Source organism: Crocuta crocuta, unplaced genomic scaffold (genome assembly GCF_008692635.1).
Source record: "Crocuta crocuta isolate KB4526 unplaced genomic scaffold, BGI_CrCroc_1.0 scaffold152, whole genome shotgun sequence".
In the NCBI taxonomy this organism is placed as follows: domain Eukaryota; kingdom Metazoa; phylum Chordata; class Mammalia; order Carnivora; family Hyaenidae; genus Crocuta; species Crocuta crocuta.
Genome location: NW_027528798.1, coordinates 6716037 through 6732048, shown reverse-complemented (window position 1 = coordinate 6732048; position 16012 = coordinate 6716037). Strand labels below are relative to the sequence as shown.

The 16012-nt window shown below is 39.9% G+C and overlaps 1 pseudogene; it reads left to right on the top strand.

The window, feature by feature from the left end:
- The window catches only part of LOC144224484 (UPF0711 protein C18orf21 homolog), a 158638-nt pseudogene that overhangs the window by 137042 nt on the left and 5584 nt on the right, over positions 1 to 16012 (top strand).

Below are 16012 nucleotides of genomic sequence, written 5' to 3'. Positions count from 1 at the left end.
TAAGCTCAAGGCTCAAATGCCATTCATTTATTTCTTCCTTCATTCTGCCAATATTTATCTAGTACCTTTTACATGCCAGACCCAGTGCTAGAAATTATACATATTTCTTCATTTTTTTTTACAAATAGTTTATTATCAAATTAGTTTCCACATAACACTCAGTGCTCATCCCCACAAGTGCCCTCCTCCATGCCCATCTCCCCTCCCCCCCACATCCATCAGTCCTCAGTTTTTGTCAGCATTCAAGAGTCTCTCATGGTTTGCCTCTCTCCCTTTCCCCCACCATTTCCGCCCTTCTTCTCCCCCTTGTTCCTCCGTCAAGTTCCTCCTAATCCTCCTATACGTGCAAACATATGATATTTGTCCTTCTCTGCCTGACTTATTTCGCTCAGCATAACACCCTCAAGGTCCATCCATGTTGCTACACATGGCCAGATTTCATTCTTTCTCATTGCCATGTAGTATTCCATGGTATAGATAAACCACATCTTCTTGATCCATTCATCTGTTGATGGACACTTAGGCTCTTTCCATGTTTTAGCTATTGTGGAGAGTGCTGCTATGAACATTGGGGTACATGTGCTCCTATGCATCAGCATTTCTGGATCCCTTGGGTAAATTCCTAGCAGTGCTATTGCTGGGTCATAGGGGAGTTCTATTGATAGTTTCCTGAGGAACCTCCACACTGTTACATTTCTTCAAATTTGATACTCATTTTATAACCAATGCAGAAGAAAGTAAGATTCATGAAACTCTTGAGTGACCTGGGACATGAGGCATGACACAATAGCACAACCACCTTTAAAAAAAAAAAGTACCAGCTGCCAAATGCACACCCAATACATAAAATCCATGTAGTTTCCAATTTTCCTAAACTACACACACAAAGAGAATTGTTACTGGAAAGTTTGTGAATATTAACAGTATGGCATTAAACATATTTTACAATATACTCCTAAGGAAGTTATGAATCATTAAATTCTACACCTAAAACTAATATTACACTGTATGTTAACTGAAATTTAAACAAAAACTTGAAATTACAAAAAAATTTAGCCCTAAGGAGACAATGAGCTCAAAGGGTTTGCTTCAAGAACTCAGTAAGTTTTCCAAATTACTCTGAAAGCCCTCTTGTTATTCAACTTAAAACTTATTGGTATTTAATGGTGGCGTTTATCTGCCAGTCATAGACGCTTGTCTGTTATAGTCAATGACAGTCAACTCATCAGTAAATACTACCACCTTTATCAACAAAACATGTGCCTTATCTAACTATACCATCTCCACTGATGTCAATCCTGGTTAAGTCTCTACCACCTCTTTCCAGACTATTCTAACAGCCTTGTAACAGAGTAATCAAAGCCATTCTCCTAAAGTACAAATCACAGGTAGGTCCTCCCTTGTTTAAACTCCAAGGGTTTCAGCAGACTTAAGGAGACTCCAAGATCACTCTCATTTCATTTCTGACCACCAACTACAAAGTTCCAGGGTCCCAACGACCAACCCCACTTGTGTCACCAATTAGAAGTTTGGGAGTCCCGGGGCGCCTGGGTGGCTTAGTCGGTTAAGCGTCCGACTTTCGCTTAGGTCATGATCTCGCGGTTCGTGGGTTCGAGCCCCGCATCGGGCTCTGTGCTGACTGCCAGCTCAGAGCCTGGAGCCTGTTTCAGTCTGTGACTCCCTCTCTCTCTGACCCTCCCCTGCTCACGCTGTCTCTCTCTCTCTCTCTCTCCTAGAAATAAATTAAAAAAAAAAAAAAAGAAAAAAAGTTTGGGAGTCCCTCAGTCCACCCTCAGGTTGGGTAACTTGCAGAAAACCTCACAGAATGTACTGAAAGCTATTATACTCATGGTTCTGGTTTATTACAAAGTAAGGATACAGACTGTCCATCAACAGATGAATGGATCAAGAAGATGNTTTTAAAAAAAAAAAAAAAAAAAAAAGTAAGGATACAGACTAAAATCAGCCAAAGGAAGAGAAATATGGGAAAGAGTCCAGGATAGCTCTCCACAGAGCTCCCAGTTGTCCTTTCCCACTAGAGTCATGTATAGTCAGTCTTCCCTCCAGTGGTGCGTGACAATACTCATGGTATTAGTGGTATACAGAGTTTTACTGGGGTTCAATCATCTAAATATGGTTGTCTATCTATATGGTTGATCTTTAGTCTCCAGTTCCTCTGGAAGTTGAGCTGCCACTGCATGGCCCATAACAACCACAATAAATCACGTTGTTAAACTATCCAGTGTGTCTCTGAACCACCAGGTAAACAAAGACACTTATTGGGCAAAGCATTCCATAGGGCTCCCAGGAGCTAAGGGCAAAAGCCAGACCTCTGTCTGGGTAAAGTTAACTGTTTCTAATACACGTAGAACAAAAACTTCTGGCCTACAAGGCTGGGTAAGCATGGTTTGTGCTTACTTGGTTCCTGAATTTGCCATCTAGAAAATTCTTGTATAAACACCTCTCAGTTGGTTACTAAGTCCTCAGTTGGAGACTATGGTTTCCTAAGAGTTAAAATTCTGCTAAGTGTACTTAAGACTGATGGAAAATAAGGAAAGCAACTGTGTATGTAGGAAAATGGGAGATATGTAAGAAAAATATAAGGAATGGAAATACATTTTTGTTGAAGGTAAAATAAAGTAATTTTGTCCTAAATAGGACTGGATGTTTAGAGAGAAATGGCTTTGGGACAAAGTTTAAAGGCAAAGGAAAGTTGTAGAAGGTTCATGAAGGGAAATCTTTAAAAAAGAATTTTACGTATGCTCAGGATAGACTAAGGTTGAGATGAATGGAATTTTAAAAGTACACTGGTATAAGGTTAAAACTCTGCTCTTCTCTCTGTTCAAAAGACAAGGTTTTCTTGGATTGTTAACCTGCTCTTGATAAGACAATGTAAACAAAGGTGCTCTCTTTTGTCTGCCAAGAAAACCAAAAGTTGTAGGTTTCATCTTTATCAGATCTTTGATTGTTTATTCAAAGGATGATGGTCACCCCTTTCAAAAACTTAGAGGTGTACTTCACAGGTATATGACCAAAGGATTCAGCTCTTAAAGTTTCAGGCATCACCAAGAACCCTCAACCTGGTGAGGTGATCCAGAACCAGTCAACCAGCTTAAACTGACCCTCAAAAGGACACTGGCCCCTGAGATCTCCAGCCCTGCTCCAGCCACACCTGGAAGCTGACTGGTCCATGCAAGGCAGAAGCTTGAGGAATCACTGGTCCAATAAGATAAACTGTCCTTACTCTTTGCCCAGAAAGTTGGGGAAAGAGCGAAAAGTTCCTTTTTACACTCACCTTCCTCTTATGTTCTGTTGGTATTAATTGCCTCTAATCTAGATCCCATTTGTAAGAGCAGGGCTCTTGGAAGATTCTGTTAACCTAACCCTTCCTTATTATGATGATTATGAGTTACAGGTTGTACTGGAAATTAATTCTGCTCTCATGTACCAAGGCGATTTGTTGGAGCTCTAATATTGGGCATTACTGCACTAATCGCCATCATAGGGTCTGTGGCTGCTTCCACAGTCTCCCTTGTCCAGGAAGTACATACAGCCCAACATGTTAACCAATTAACTAGAAATGTCTCTTTTGTACTGGCTACTCAAGAAATAATTGACAAGAAATTGGATACTAAGGTTAATGCCTTAGAAGCGGCAGTACTGTTTATCGGAAATGAATTCAGTTTTCTAAAATCTCATTTGGCCCTTGGGGCACCTGGGTGGCTTAGTCGGTTAAGCATCCGACTTTCGCTTAGGTCATGATCTCGCGGTCCGTGGGTTTGAGCCCCGCGTCGGGCCCTGTGCTGCCAGCTTAGAGCCTGGAGCCTGTTTCAGTCTGTGGCTCCCTCTCTCTCTGATCCTTCCCTGCTCAGGCTGTCTCTCTCTCTCTCCTAGAAATAAATAAAAACATTAAAAAAAATTAAAAAAAAAATCTCATTTGGCCCTTCGATGTCACAAGGAGTATAATTGGATCTGTGTTACTCCTCTCCCACATAATGATACCATCCACACTTGGGAGAATATCCAAAATTACCTACTTGGTATTTGGAATCATTTTCATTTTAGCATTGATGTCCAAACCCTTCATGAACAGATTCAGGCTACTAATGCATCCTCTACCTTGGTCTCTCCTTCACAGGTTGCAACCTGCTTTCTGCAAGGGTTACAAAATCTCTTTAGCTCTCAAGGGCTAATTTCACTGACAAATGTTGGCATGGTAGCTGGAGTGTTGGTGCTCAACTTGTGCCCTGCTCCCTGTTTCTTCAAAATAACTAATCAAAGCTTTCACAGGGTAAACGAGCTACACATCCTTTTTTTTTTTTTTTTTTTTTTAATTTTTTTTAATGTTTTTATTTATTTCTAGGAGAGAGGGAGAGACAGCGTGAGCAGGGGAGGGTCAGAGAGAGGAGGAGACACAGAATCCAAAGCAGGATCCAGGCTCTGAGCTGTCAGCACAGAGCCCAATGCAGGGCTCGAATCCACCAACTGTGAGATCATGACCTGAGCTAAAGTCGGACGCCCAATCGACTGAGCCACCCTGGTGCCCCCTACACATCCTTCTTTTAAAAAAATAAGAAAGGGGGAGATGTTGGGAGCCATTCTGAGCCCACTAGTCGAGAAAACTCCTGGTGAAGTTAAAGCAAGTTTGCATGGTCTCCTGCCAATCAGATGATGACTGATATCCACCCCCACTCAATTATTTCTTCTTGAGCACTGACCCCTCCCCCAAGGTACCTTGTTGATCCATATCAGGAGTGACTTGTCCTCTTATTCTGGCCCTGGTATGATGACTGCACCTTGTGAAGGAACTTATTGTGGGAACTTCTTCTTTTGATTATGGGAACAGACATCATGTCTCCAGCAGGTCCTGTTTCCCTCCATACTTTCCCTTGAGCTATGAACAGGCTAATGACCCTTACTCATACAAGATTGACCTTTACATGTACAATTCTGTTTCTACTGTTGTGTTAGTCCAAGAAGTTGATACAGCTCAACATGTAAATCAGCTAACCAAAAAGATCTCTCATTCCCTAGCTATTCAACAAATCATAAAACTAGACACAAAGGTAAATGCACTCGAAGAGGCTATTCTATGTATTAGAAATGAGCTAAACTCTATGAGTTGGCTTTCAGTTGGCTTTTATATTCCGTAAAGCATATAACTAGAAAATCAAGTCTTGCTCCGAGACAAAGAGCCTAACTTAGAGAGAAGGAACAGATAAGGGCAGAACGTAAGTTATTACATATACCTTTGCTAACTGGTAGTGTATAGCAGCCCCTTCCCTAATGCCTACATTCCACAAACACCTTCCCTTACCCTGGCAGCTGTGATGAGGATGAATAAGAGTATCTACAAACCTATGACTTAATCTTAGTGTTATTAAAATGTGAACACCCTGTTATTGTCTTAGTTACTCAACCTCACTATAATTGGGGCAGTTCTGCAAGAATCCTTCTGTAAAACCTGTTTATGTGCATTTTCCAAAAACATCTTATCACAGAGAACTATCCATTGTAAAGTTTCCATTTTCTGATGCCATGTTAACATTTGACCTATTAACTAAAGACACCAAAACTGACAGGGTAGAGATGCCTGCCTGGTGATCAGGAATAATCTCAGGGCTCTCTCCTTCCCTCGCCAACACCATCCATCCTTCAGGGACCCCTGGACCTGGACTCTGGCAGGCCCCTACTTGCTTTTCCTACATCTCCATTTCACCATCACTTGCTCTGCTCCAATCACATCTGCTTTCTTTCAGTTCCTAGGATAAAGACATCTCCCAAGTCAGGGCTGCTGCTCCTGCTGTTCCATCTGCCTACAATGCCCTTCCCCAAATGTTTGCGTGGTTGCCTGAAGTTCATCAAATTAATTGCCACCTCCTTAAAGAGGCCTTCGCTAAATACCCTAGCAAAAGCAGTTGCAACCTACCTCTTCACACATACACACACACACTACAAATGCACACACTATACACACATAAACACTACACACACGTATGCATATCTGCACAGAGTACATACACATACACCCTCCACCCCATTAAACTATTGTCTTGATAGAAATTTTTAGGACCTAAATTGTTAATTATTTGTGTATTACCTCTGTGTTCTTTACAAGAATATTTTAAGCCTATTCATCAACCTTATTGACCATTCTTTTCCAGTATACAAACTGATAGCTACTACCCAGTATGTGTTGAAAAAAAAAATTGTGGATTGACTATGTGCCTCACATGAGACAAATATAGACTCACAAAATTGTAACTTCCCTGAACTGGCTTGAAATAAAGTGTATACATGCAGCAATAAAAGCAAGTCTCTTATTCTTAGTGAACAAGAGACTAGACACTGTATGCCATTTATAATTAACCAAAGAAAAATGCTAATATGAATATATGAAACCTAATCAAATTAATGAGTCTCATTTTCCCAGGTGGACTGTTAAATCAGTCTTATTATTTAGTGCCCATATATTATGCTGGTGACTTAAATCTATCAGGTTATCAGTGGTTAAAAAAAAAAAAAGAGAGATGCCAGCAAAAGGCATCTGGAAGAGCAAAAGGTTAGTCTCTTTATCCTTTTCACCTGTATCAGAAAACCTGTGTTTCCAACTTAATGCTACACAATTAAAAGGACAAGCTGATTATTCACCAATTAAAAAGAAATGAATTATCAAGCCACAGAAGACATGGGCAAATCTTAAATGCATATTGCTATGCCAATCTGAAAAGGCAATCTACTATATGACTCCAACTATACGACACTCTGGAAAAAGCAAAACTATGGAAACAGTTGTTGGGAAGGAAATTTTTTTCTCTGCACTTCAAAGGTTCTTGCAGCTGGTCTAAGCATTAAATTGTCACGACATAGGTTAACAAGAGAAAATTAAATTTCATTCCATACATATAGGAATCTCACATACATAAGTTCAAAGACAGAAAGGTAAAACAAGGAATATACGGGGTCTTGAGCTAGGGAATGGGATAGGGGCCTGGCACTTCAAGGGGAGGAAGGTAGTTCATAGAACAATAAGAAAAGCAGATGTTTGGTAATTAGATGTTTGTCCTGCCATACAGATGGGTCAGATAAAATTTGTCTCTAGTAATAATACTTATTCTGGGAAAGACTCACAATTTAGCTTCTTCCAAGTAGTTTAAGTGTGGGACAAAAGCTTCTCTTGAGCCCACAGGGTCTCCATTATCTTCAATGCAAAACACGCCCAAGTGGCACATTTTAGAGACTTGTCCTGAACCCCTTCACAATAAAAAGAAGAGTGATTACCAAGGCTTTGGGGATAGGGATAAATAGATGAAGCACAAGTCTGTGAACCTGTTCAATAGAACACAGTAATAATGGACACATGGCATTATACATTTGTCAAAACCCATAGAATATACAACACCAAGAGTAAACTCTAATGTACATGATAAATTTTAGTTAATAATGATTTTAGTGTCAACATTGGCTCATCCTTGTAATAAATGTACACACTAAGGCAAGATGTTAACAGAACTGGGTGTGGGAGGAGGGAGGATTTGTACTTTCCCCTTAATTTTTTCTAAATCCCAAACTGCTCCAAAAAAATTCTATTAAAAAATGTACAAGCTGCATTTGTTTTCATGGAAATTTGAGAGCTATTTCCTCAACTCTAAATGCATTAGGATACACAGTCTTGCCCCTTTTTTAGTTAATTATAACCTGTTTTCCCATCACATTTCCAGTTTCTATGTAACAGATGGTGAAAATGTCTATTCTGAAGGCCCATAAAGTANTCAGGGTGCTAACAGGAATAGAGGGTACTCCTAGAGGAATTAAAAGTAACCCCCACCAGGAACCTAGGGAAATCATCTATGCAGAGAAAGAAATGACTTGTTTGAAATTCATTCACACTGGCAGGGTCAATAGAAAAATTTCAATGTAAATAATGGGAGACCTGAAATGTGTGTTTGCTGAATGCTGAAGCATTGGGGACAGAAACTAAGCAGAGATTTCTGCAGTGGCCAAATGTTTCCTCTTATCACAGCAGAATGGTCATTAAAAGAGACGCCCTGAGAATGTCTTGAATGTAGATGAAGGCCAATCAGATACCCCTGCGAGAGATTTTTAAAGATTTCTTTTCTTTTCTCCATTGTATTCCATTTGGATTGGATAAGATTGGGGGAGTGATAATTTGCCATTATCTTAACCTTGGAACTGAAGTAAAATTTAAGGGAATTAATATGGCTTTTTCCCTTCCCAGGAGCATCTTCACCTTTATACCACCAACTCTTCATTCGTCATCAGCAAGCGGGGGACAGTTATTCAGAAAACAATGGCAGGAGCTCCACAGCACTGGGGGTTTAATGCTTTTTCTGTCTCCTTAAAACCTTCAATAATTTGTTTACGACTTCTCAGATTCAACAACAGTGTGCAAATGCAATTCCACTTATGTTAATGTGTGCTCCCTTCTCGCATATCAGATTCTGAATAAAAATTAGGCAAGTACTCTGTTTTGAAAATATGTAAGATGTGAACTTGCAGGAAGGAAAAAAATCCTTGAAATGCACTATCCTATCAACCACATTTTTTTTAACTTAATAACTTAAGTGAACTGTTAGTGAAATTACAACCTGCTTGTGACACAATAAATTTACAACAAAATTCATTCCATAAATTATTCAATTCTGTGACTGCAGTCAAGGAGAGAAATATCACCAGGAGCAGGTGATTAGCATGTGAAAAGAAAACCCATCTCCCCACCAAAACAATCACTGTCAAAGCCTCCTATTGGAGTTTTGTAAAAATTACCATTAAGAACACACATTTAAGTCTTTGTAGTTACTTTAAAAGGGCCAAGTATTTGATTTACATTATATTCATTTGTTCTTTCTTCAACTGTCTCTTTCTCCCACAAACCATAACTGTCTCAATAAATGCTTGCTCAATCAAGTGTGCATTAAAACAAAAGAATTTAACTTCAATAAAAGTGATGAATCAGAGCCAGAAGTTAACTTTTCCTTACTCTGTATAACTGGCTAGTGGGTAGGCAAAGTAGAAATTTACATTTGATGTTCCACAGGGGAATATTAGCAATTTCTGCTGTGAAATGTTGGGGTCTGGGAGCCAACATGGTCCAGAAAGAATTGATACATTTTCAATACAAAAAGGGTGGTTTTATTAAAGCATGGGGACAGGACCAGGGGGCAGAAAGACCTGTCCTGGGATCGTGAGGAGTGACTGCATACTTTCAAGTTGGGACGGGATTAGAGACAGCCTAAGTCTCTAAGGAACTTGGAAGCAAGGTTTCCAGGATTGTGAGGGGCTAGCTGCTCGTAAGATAAGGTTCATGGGAGGCGCCTGGGTGGCTCAGTTGGTTAAGCATCTGACTTCGGCTTAGGTCATGATCTCACGGTCTGTGAGTGTGAGCCCCATGTCAGACTCTGTGCTGACAGTTCACAGCCTGGAGCCTGCTTTAGAGTCGGCGCCTCCCTCTCTTTCTGCCCCTCCCCTGCTTGCATGGTCTCTCTCTCTCAAAAATAAACATTAAAAAAAAATTTTTTTAAGATAAGGTTCATGAGACCCCTCAGATGTATATCAGAGGGCCATATACTTGGAGAGTGATCGTTTACCTGCATCTTGGGGAGATAGAGATAAAGGAAGTTTCTAAAGGGATTCTTCTATGTTAAAGACTTAGAGGATCCTGGAGCTTGGGCTAATGTCAAACTAAGGTTGCCTTTTGCCTGTAGCGAAGTATTTACAATGAGGCAGTTGAGCTCCGGGATAAAGGTCACTCTGCCTGCCTCAAGTACTTGTTAATGAGCTGCAAGTTGTAACGAAGTTTAATTGGTTTTCTTTTGGCTTTGTTCTCCTCAGTTTCTATTGTGCAGTTGGTTGAATTTCTAGGTTTCTGCATACATCACCTTTTTTCCTAAATCAAGAATGTAGCCATCCTCATATATTAATGCATAAATTGTTTTCATTTTAACAGATGCCTGGGAATTGGGTTTTCTTCAGACATTGGTCTTTCTCTCTTAAGTAGCGTGTGGCAGGCAGAATGGCCCCCCAAAGATATCTGCTGATACTTCCCAGAACTTGTGAATACGTTACGTTACCTGGCAAAGGGAAATTAAGATTGCAGATGGAATTAAGGCTACTAAATCAGCTGACCTTAAAACAGGGAGATGACATTGGGAATTCTCACTGTAATCACTGGGTCTTCAGATGTGAAAGAGGGAGGCTAAGAGTGAGGACCAAAGAAATATGATATGACAAAGACATATATGGACTTTGTTGATTTTGGAGAGAGAGGAAGGGCCATGAGCCAAGGAATATGGATGATGCTAAAAGATAAAAAAAAATCCAAGAAAACAAATTCTCCCCTTGACCCTCCAGAAAAACCTCAACCTTGCTGACACCTTAATCTCAGTCCAACAAGATCCATTTCAGAAATGTGACTTCCCGATCTATATAATCAATCCATGATATTTTAAACTCTCAAGTTTGTGGTAATTTATTAAAGCAGTGATAGGATCTAAAATAAATTATTTCAATACATTGTGAAAGGCAAATGGTGTGAGAAAGGAAAAGAATTCTGCAAATTATTAGTATTTGTTCATAAAGGAAATCACAAAACAAAGGACCTAAAAGTTAATTTTATATAACTCTTCCATTTTAAATATTTTTGAGAGAGAGAGAGAGAGAGAGAGAGAGAGCATGAGCAGGAGAAGGGCAGAGAGAGAGGAGGACAGAGGACCCAAAGGGGGCTCTGCACTGACAACAGACAGCGTGATGTTGGGCTCAAATCAAATTCCCAAACCATGAGACCTGAGCTGAAGTCGGACGCTCACCCAGGTGCCCTATATAACTCTTCTGAAAACTACAAAGGAAGCAATGATCTGGATGGTTGTAAATGTTTTAATTGCTATTACATTCTTCCATTTATCAGAAAGACTCTTTAGTGTTTATCGATGTATCTTCCACTAGTATTAGAATACTTCACCCCGTATCAAGCTACTCTTTCTTTCTTGGATAATACCTCTTTCTCATCAGCTACTAGCTGACATGCCGTTTGTGTTTTGATACACAAACTATAAAAATAAAAAAAATAAAAGCATACATATTTATTTAAGTTTTACCCTACAATAGAACCTTCATAAGGAAATTAAAGACCTGAAGAAGGAGTTAAGCCTGNCTGAAGCAGGCTCCAGGCTCTGGGTTGTCAGCACAGAGCCTGATGCAGGGCTTGAACCTGTGAGCGAGATCATGACCTGAGCTGAAGTTGGATAGATGTTCAACCAACTGAGCCATCCAAAGCCTGAGTTTTTATACTAGTTTGATAAAAAGTCAAAAATCCTGGCAATACTTAATAAGGCAAAAGGGCATCAACTAAAAATAGTAACTGGAGGGAACAGAGCAAACCTGTTGGTTTGGGCTTGCTCTTAGCATTCTGCCATCTTGGCAGATAAGCATATTGGTTTCCTCTGGGTCTAAGAAGGGCACCACTCACATGAGGATCTTAGGATCTCCTTCAGGTAGAAAAGGAGAGGTCACAAAGTCCTTCCTGTATCAGCTATTTCCCACATCACTTCAGCTTAAAATGTGTGTCATATTTTGGGGTAGCATGTCCTGAACCCTGTCAGTTGTCCAGCATGGAAGAATAAAGATACAGAATCACAATATGGAAGACCTGAATGAAACCTTATGTGATCTAGTTTAACCTCCTTATTTTATCAGAAAAGCAATCAAGATTCAAAAGGTACAATTCTTTCCCAAATCACATAGTCTGAGTTGAAGTAGCTTTAGAATACTGGCGCAGATCTCTTTTCATAATGCACCGTGCTACCTATATGGGTCATTCAAATCAACCTTTGTTAACCAAACAAATATTTATTGAGCACTCGCCTGTGTGATGGGCACTTGCCTTAGCCACTGATTATGCAGTGAGGAGCAAGAGAGACAACTACATAAGGTACTATGTAGGTATATATATATCAAAGTTAATTATGGTAACTACTTACTATGTAGTTAATAGTCCAATGAGAGGAAACAAAATCTCAATAAACAAGCAAACTGTTCTATTGAAAATGTAACATGATGGAAGAAGACTAAGGCCATCTCAGACAGCAAAAAGGTCAGCAAAGAGCTTTTAAAATAGCTGAATGACAAGAAAGAGCCAAGCAGAATGGGCAATGAACATTTCAGGCAAAGGGAACATCTAGTGTCAAGGTTGTGGTGGAGAAACTTAGTTCTGAAGCAATGTACTGAAAGCCAGTGAGACAGGAACTTGGCAATGAGGGTGAGAGGGATAGATGGGAGATTAAAAACCAGATTCAAGTTCTGAGATCATTTTGTGTTACATGTAGCTATCTATGTTCATCTCTACTTGTATCTGCACTGACTTCCATGTTAGGATGTAAAATAAAGCACCTAAAATTATAAGGTAAATATGAACTCAGATCAATCCCCCTGCTTCATGCAAAAGGTTTAGGTTCAAAGAAATCAAATCAACAAAATATGAGTGAATTATTGGCACTCATCAGTGACACTGGAGTAGGTTTTATAAAGTGAAGGTTCAGAAGGGCACTTCAAGATAGAGATCACATATTTAACTAAAGGAAATTTTTTAAAAAAATGAGTCAGGTATTTGGTAGCATAACCGAATTCAGTTAGTATTTCCTGAATACACAGTATGCGCCAGACACTATAGTAGGTGCTTTACCTACAATATCACTCTTAATGCCCCACTAAACAACTGAATGTCAGCACTCTGAGGTTAAGCAAGCAGCTCAAGACTGCACTCTTAAGAGAAGAATGGCAAGTATACACTGCTCTGTCTCCCAAGGTCACATTTTCCCCATTTTGCCATGTGCCACTCACATTGAGCAAAAGATACTCTACCTATGTCACATCACCACACTCTCTTCCTACATGAAATGACATGTAGGACTAGATGATCTCAAAAATCTCTCTTATCTCTAACATTCTGTGATTCCATGATTCTACTATATTGGCACAAACTGTCCTCTTCCATTCTTGCAACCTCTGTACCTGGAAATTTCCTCCTCTGCAAGTTGTACCGCAGTTGCTACCCACCAATGAGAAAGGTTTCCTTCTACCAAGAAATCAGATTCTTGCCTACACCTGCTGAACAGCAGAGAAAGCCAACAACTTCTGCCTGCTGGCAAGGGGAACACTATAATGGGGGTCAGTGTTAGTTGACCACGTTTTGCTCCCATTTATTTCCTGCTCACTAAATGACTATCAACCATGTGACATTCATCCTCAACAATGTTTGTGTGTTGAGATGCCATGATGAGGAAAATTCACAGATCAATTTTAAGTATTGCTATCAGCAGCTTAATTTGCAAATGTCAATACTTTCCCTCTCCATACTGGGCTCACCTTCTTCAGTTCCAAGTCAGATAGCAACAAACACAAAATTTGCCTTTAAGCATAAACTGTTTCTGGGGAGTAAAGTTCTCTGCCTTACAGACTTCTCACCTGAAAAATAAAATATTCAATGGCATATCATAAGTAAGTCAAGTTTCAAGATTTGGTGTGTAGCTAGCTAATCATTTCTCTTTGAATATTAAACAAATTATACTTAATATTCTGGAACAAAAATTAAATATTTGAGTGTAAAGGGTCATTATTTGTAATATATTATCAAGAATAACATGCAGCATAATGAAAGAATCAGTTCTGACTATTCTGTAAGGCAATACTAGGGCTAAACAAGTCCAGTGTTTCTTCTATATACTGCCTTCCTTGACATGTACAGCAGCTTTTCCATCTGAGTCTTCTGAGTTACCACTTGTAGTGAACAGTTGCTATTTTTGTAAATTTTTTTTAATGTTTTTGTAAATTTTTTAAATGTTTTATTTATTTCTAGGAGAGAGAGAGAGAGACAGCGTGAGCAGGGGAGGATCAGAGACAGAGGGAGTCACAGACTCTGAAACAGGCTCCAGGCTTTGAGCTGGCAGTCAGCACAGAGCCCAACGCGGGGCTCGAACCAATGAACTGCGAGATCATGACCCAAGCGAAAGTCGGACACCCAACCAAGCCACCCAGGCGCCCCAAACAGTTGCTATTTTTGCCTGCTCAGCATCCTGCAGGTGGATTTTCCTTTAGAAATGTTTGAGAGGACTATACCCCCAGATCCAGGAGCAAGCATGTGATGCCTTGCCAATCAGCATATACGATCCTCCTAACAACAGCAATGGACACATAACCCAAGTCTAACACAGCTTGCTCCCTAGTTTGCTGCTGGAAAATTCAAGATAAAAACGGTCTCTTCCTCTGGAAGATGTCTATCAATCTTGAACTGGTGGGAGTCATCTTGCCATACAATGTTAATAGAATATCCTTCAATCATTAAAATTCCATGAAAGTCAACTAAGTCTGTTCATAGAATACACAAGTAAATTCTTAGAGAGTAGGAATCCTTCTACCAAAAGAAAATGTGTTTACAGCATTACTCTAGAAGCAACTATATAGGACTATCTACATTCCTATCACTAGCAGAAGAAAATGACAGCTGTTTTTTAAAATAGAAGTTCCTCTATCTCTGACCTCGGCCCTCATTTTTATTTTAAAATAAAATTTTGGGGCATCTGGATGGCTCAGTCAGTTAAGCATCTGCTTTCGGCTCAGGTCATGATCTCGTGGTTCCTGGGTTTGAGCCCCACATTGACTCTCTATTATCCACATAGAGCCCGCTTTGGATGATCTGTCCCCCTTTCTCTCTGCCCCTCCCTCGCTTGTTCCCTCTCTCTCTCCCTTTGAGAGACAGAGAGACAGTATAAGCAGGGGAAAGACAGAGACAGAGAGAGGGAGACACAGAATCTGAAGCAGGCTCCAGGCTCTGAGGTGTCAGCACAGAGCCTGACCCAGAGTTCATACTCACAAACTATGAGATCATGACGGGAGCCAAAGTTGAACGTTTAACCTACTGAGCCACCCAGGTGTCCCTCATTTTCCTTTTTAATAAGTCACCAGCACGTTTTTTTAAAGAAGTATCCATGGGGTACCTGGGTGGCTCAGTCGGTTGGGCATCCAGCTTCAGCTCAGGTCATGATCTTGTGGTTCGTGGGTTCAAGCCCCGCATCAGGCTCTGTGCTGACACCTCAGAGCCTGGAGCCTGCTTCAGATTCTGTGTCTCCCTCTCTCTCTGACCCTCCCCTGCTCATGCTGTCTGCCTGTCTGTCTGTCTCTCTCTCTCAGAAATAAATAAAACATTAAAAAAAATTTAAAGAAGTATCCAAATTATGTGTATATATACTATATTCCCCTCTGTAAAAACAGAAAGCCTTCCCACTAGACCACGTATGCTTTGTCTTTAAATAATTGTATCATGTGGAAATTTTTGTTTTTCAGTCTTTTGGGAACAAGAATATTACAGACTAGTAAGTTTAACTGTAAAAACAACTTGAATCTGGAGACCTTAACAAGCAGTGAGATCACAATCCATCTGTAGAAAGATGGGTTGATAAAGATATATAAGCCAGTACACAGTGCTGTAATGTCAAATCCCACATAGTCCACCCAGGGGAATGTTTCAAGAGATAACAAAGAACAGATGAGGAAAGTGGTGGACATAATCTGATTAACATTAAATAGATCAAGAGATGACAATAATGACACCATGTATTTATTAGGAAGGGCCTGTTCTCCAAAAATTGCACAGCACTTTGCCAACTCTTAGGTCAAATACCAAGAGTCATAAGTGACAGTGAAAAGCATGATTCCTATTTTTCCTGTATTACAGACCTGATGCACTCAGATTCTAAGAAGTTGGCCAAATGGAGGCATGCACTGTGGAAGATCTCTGATGAGACATTAAAAGACAACCACTGGAATAAAACATGCTAAGGAAGAAAATATCAATCTACACAAGAGAGGATTCATTTCGTGCAACAATTATAATGGTGTACAAATAATGTACTTTTTTCAATGTACAGCAACATAATGTATATTCTTGTAGTGACCACAAGGAATGGCCACCACTTAGGAAATACTATTTTTATGGAGTAGT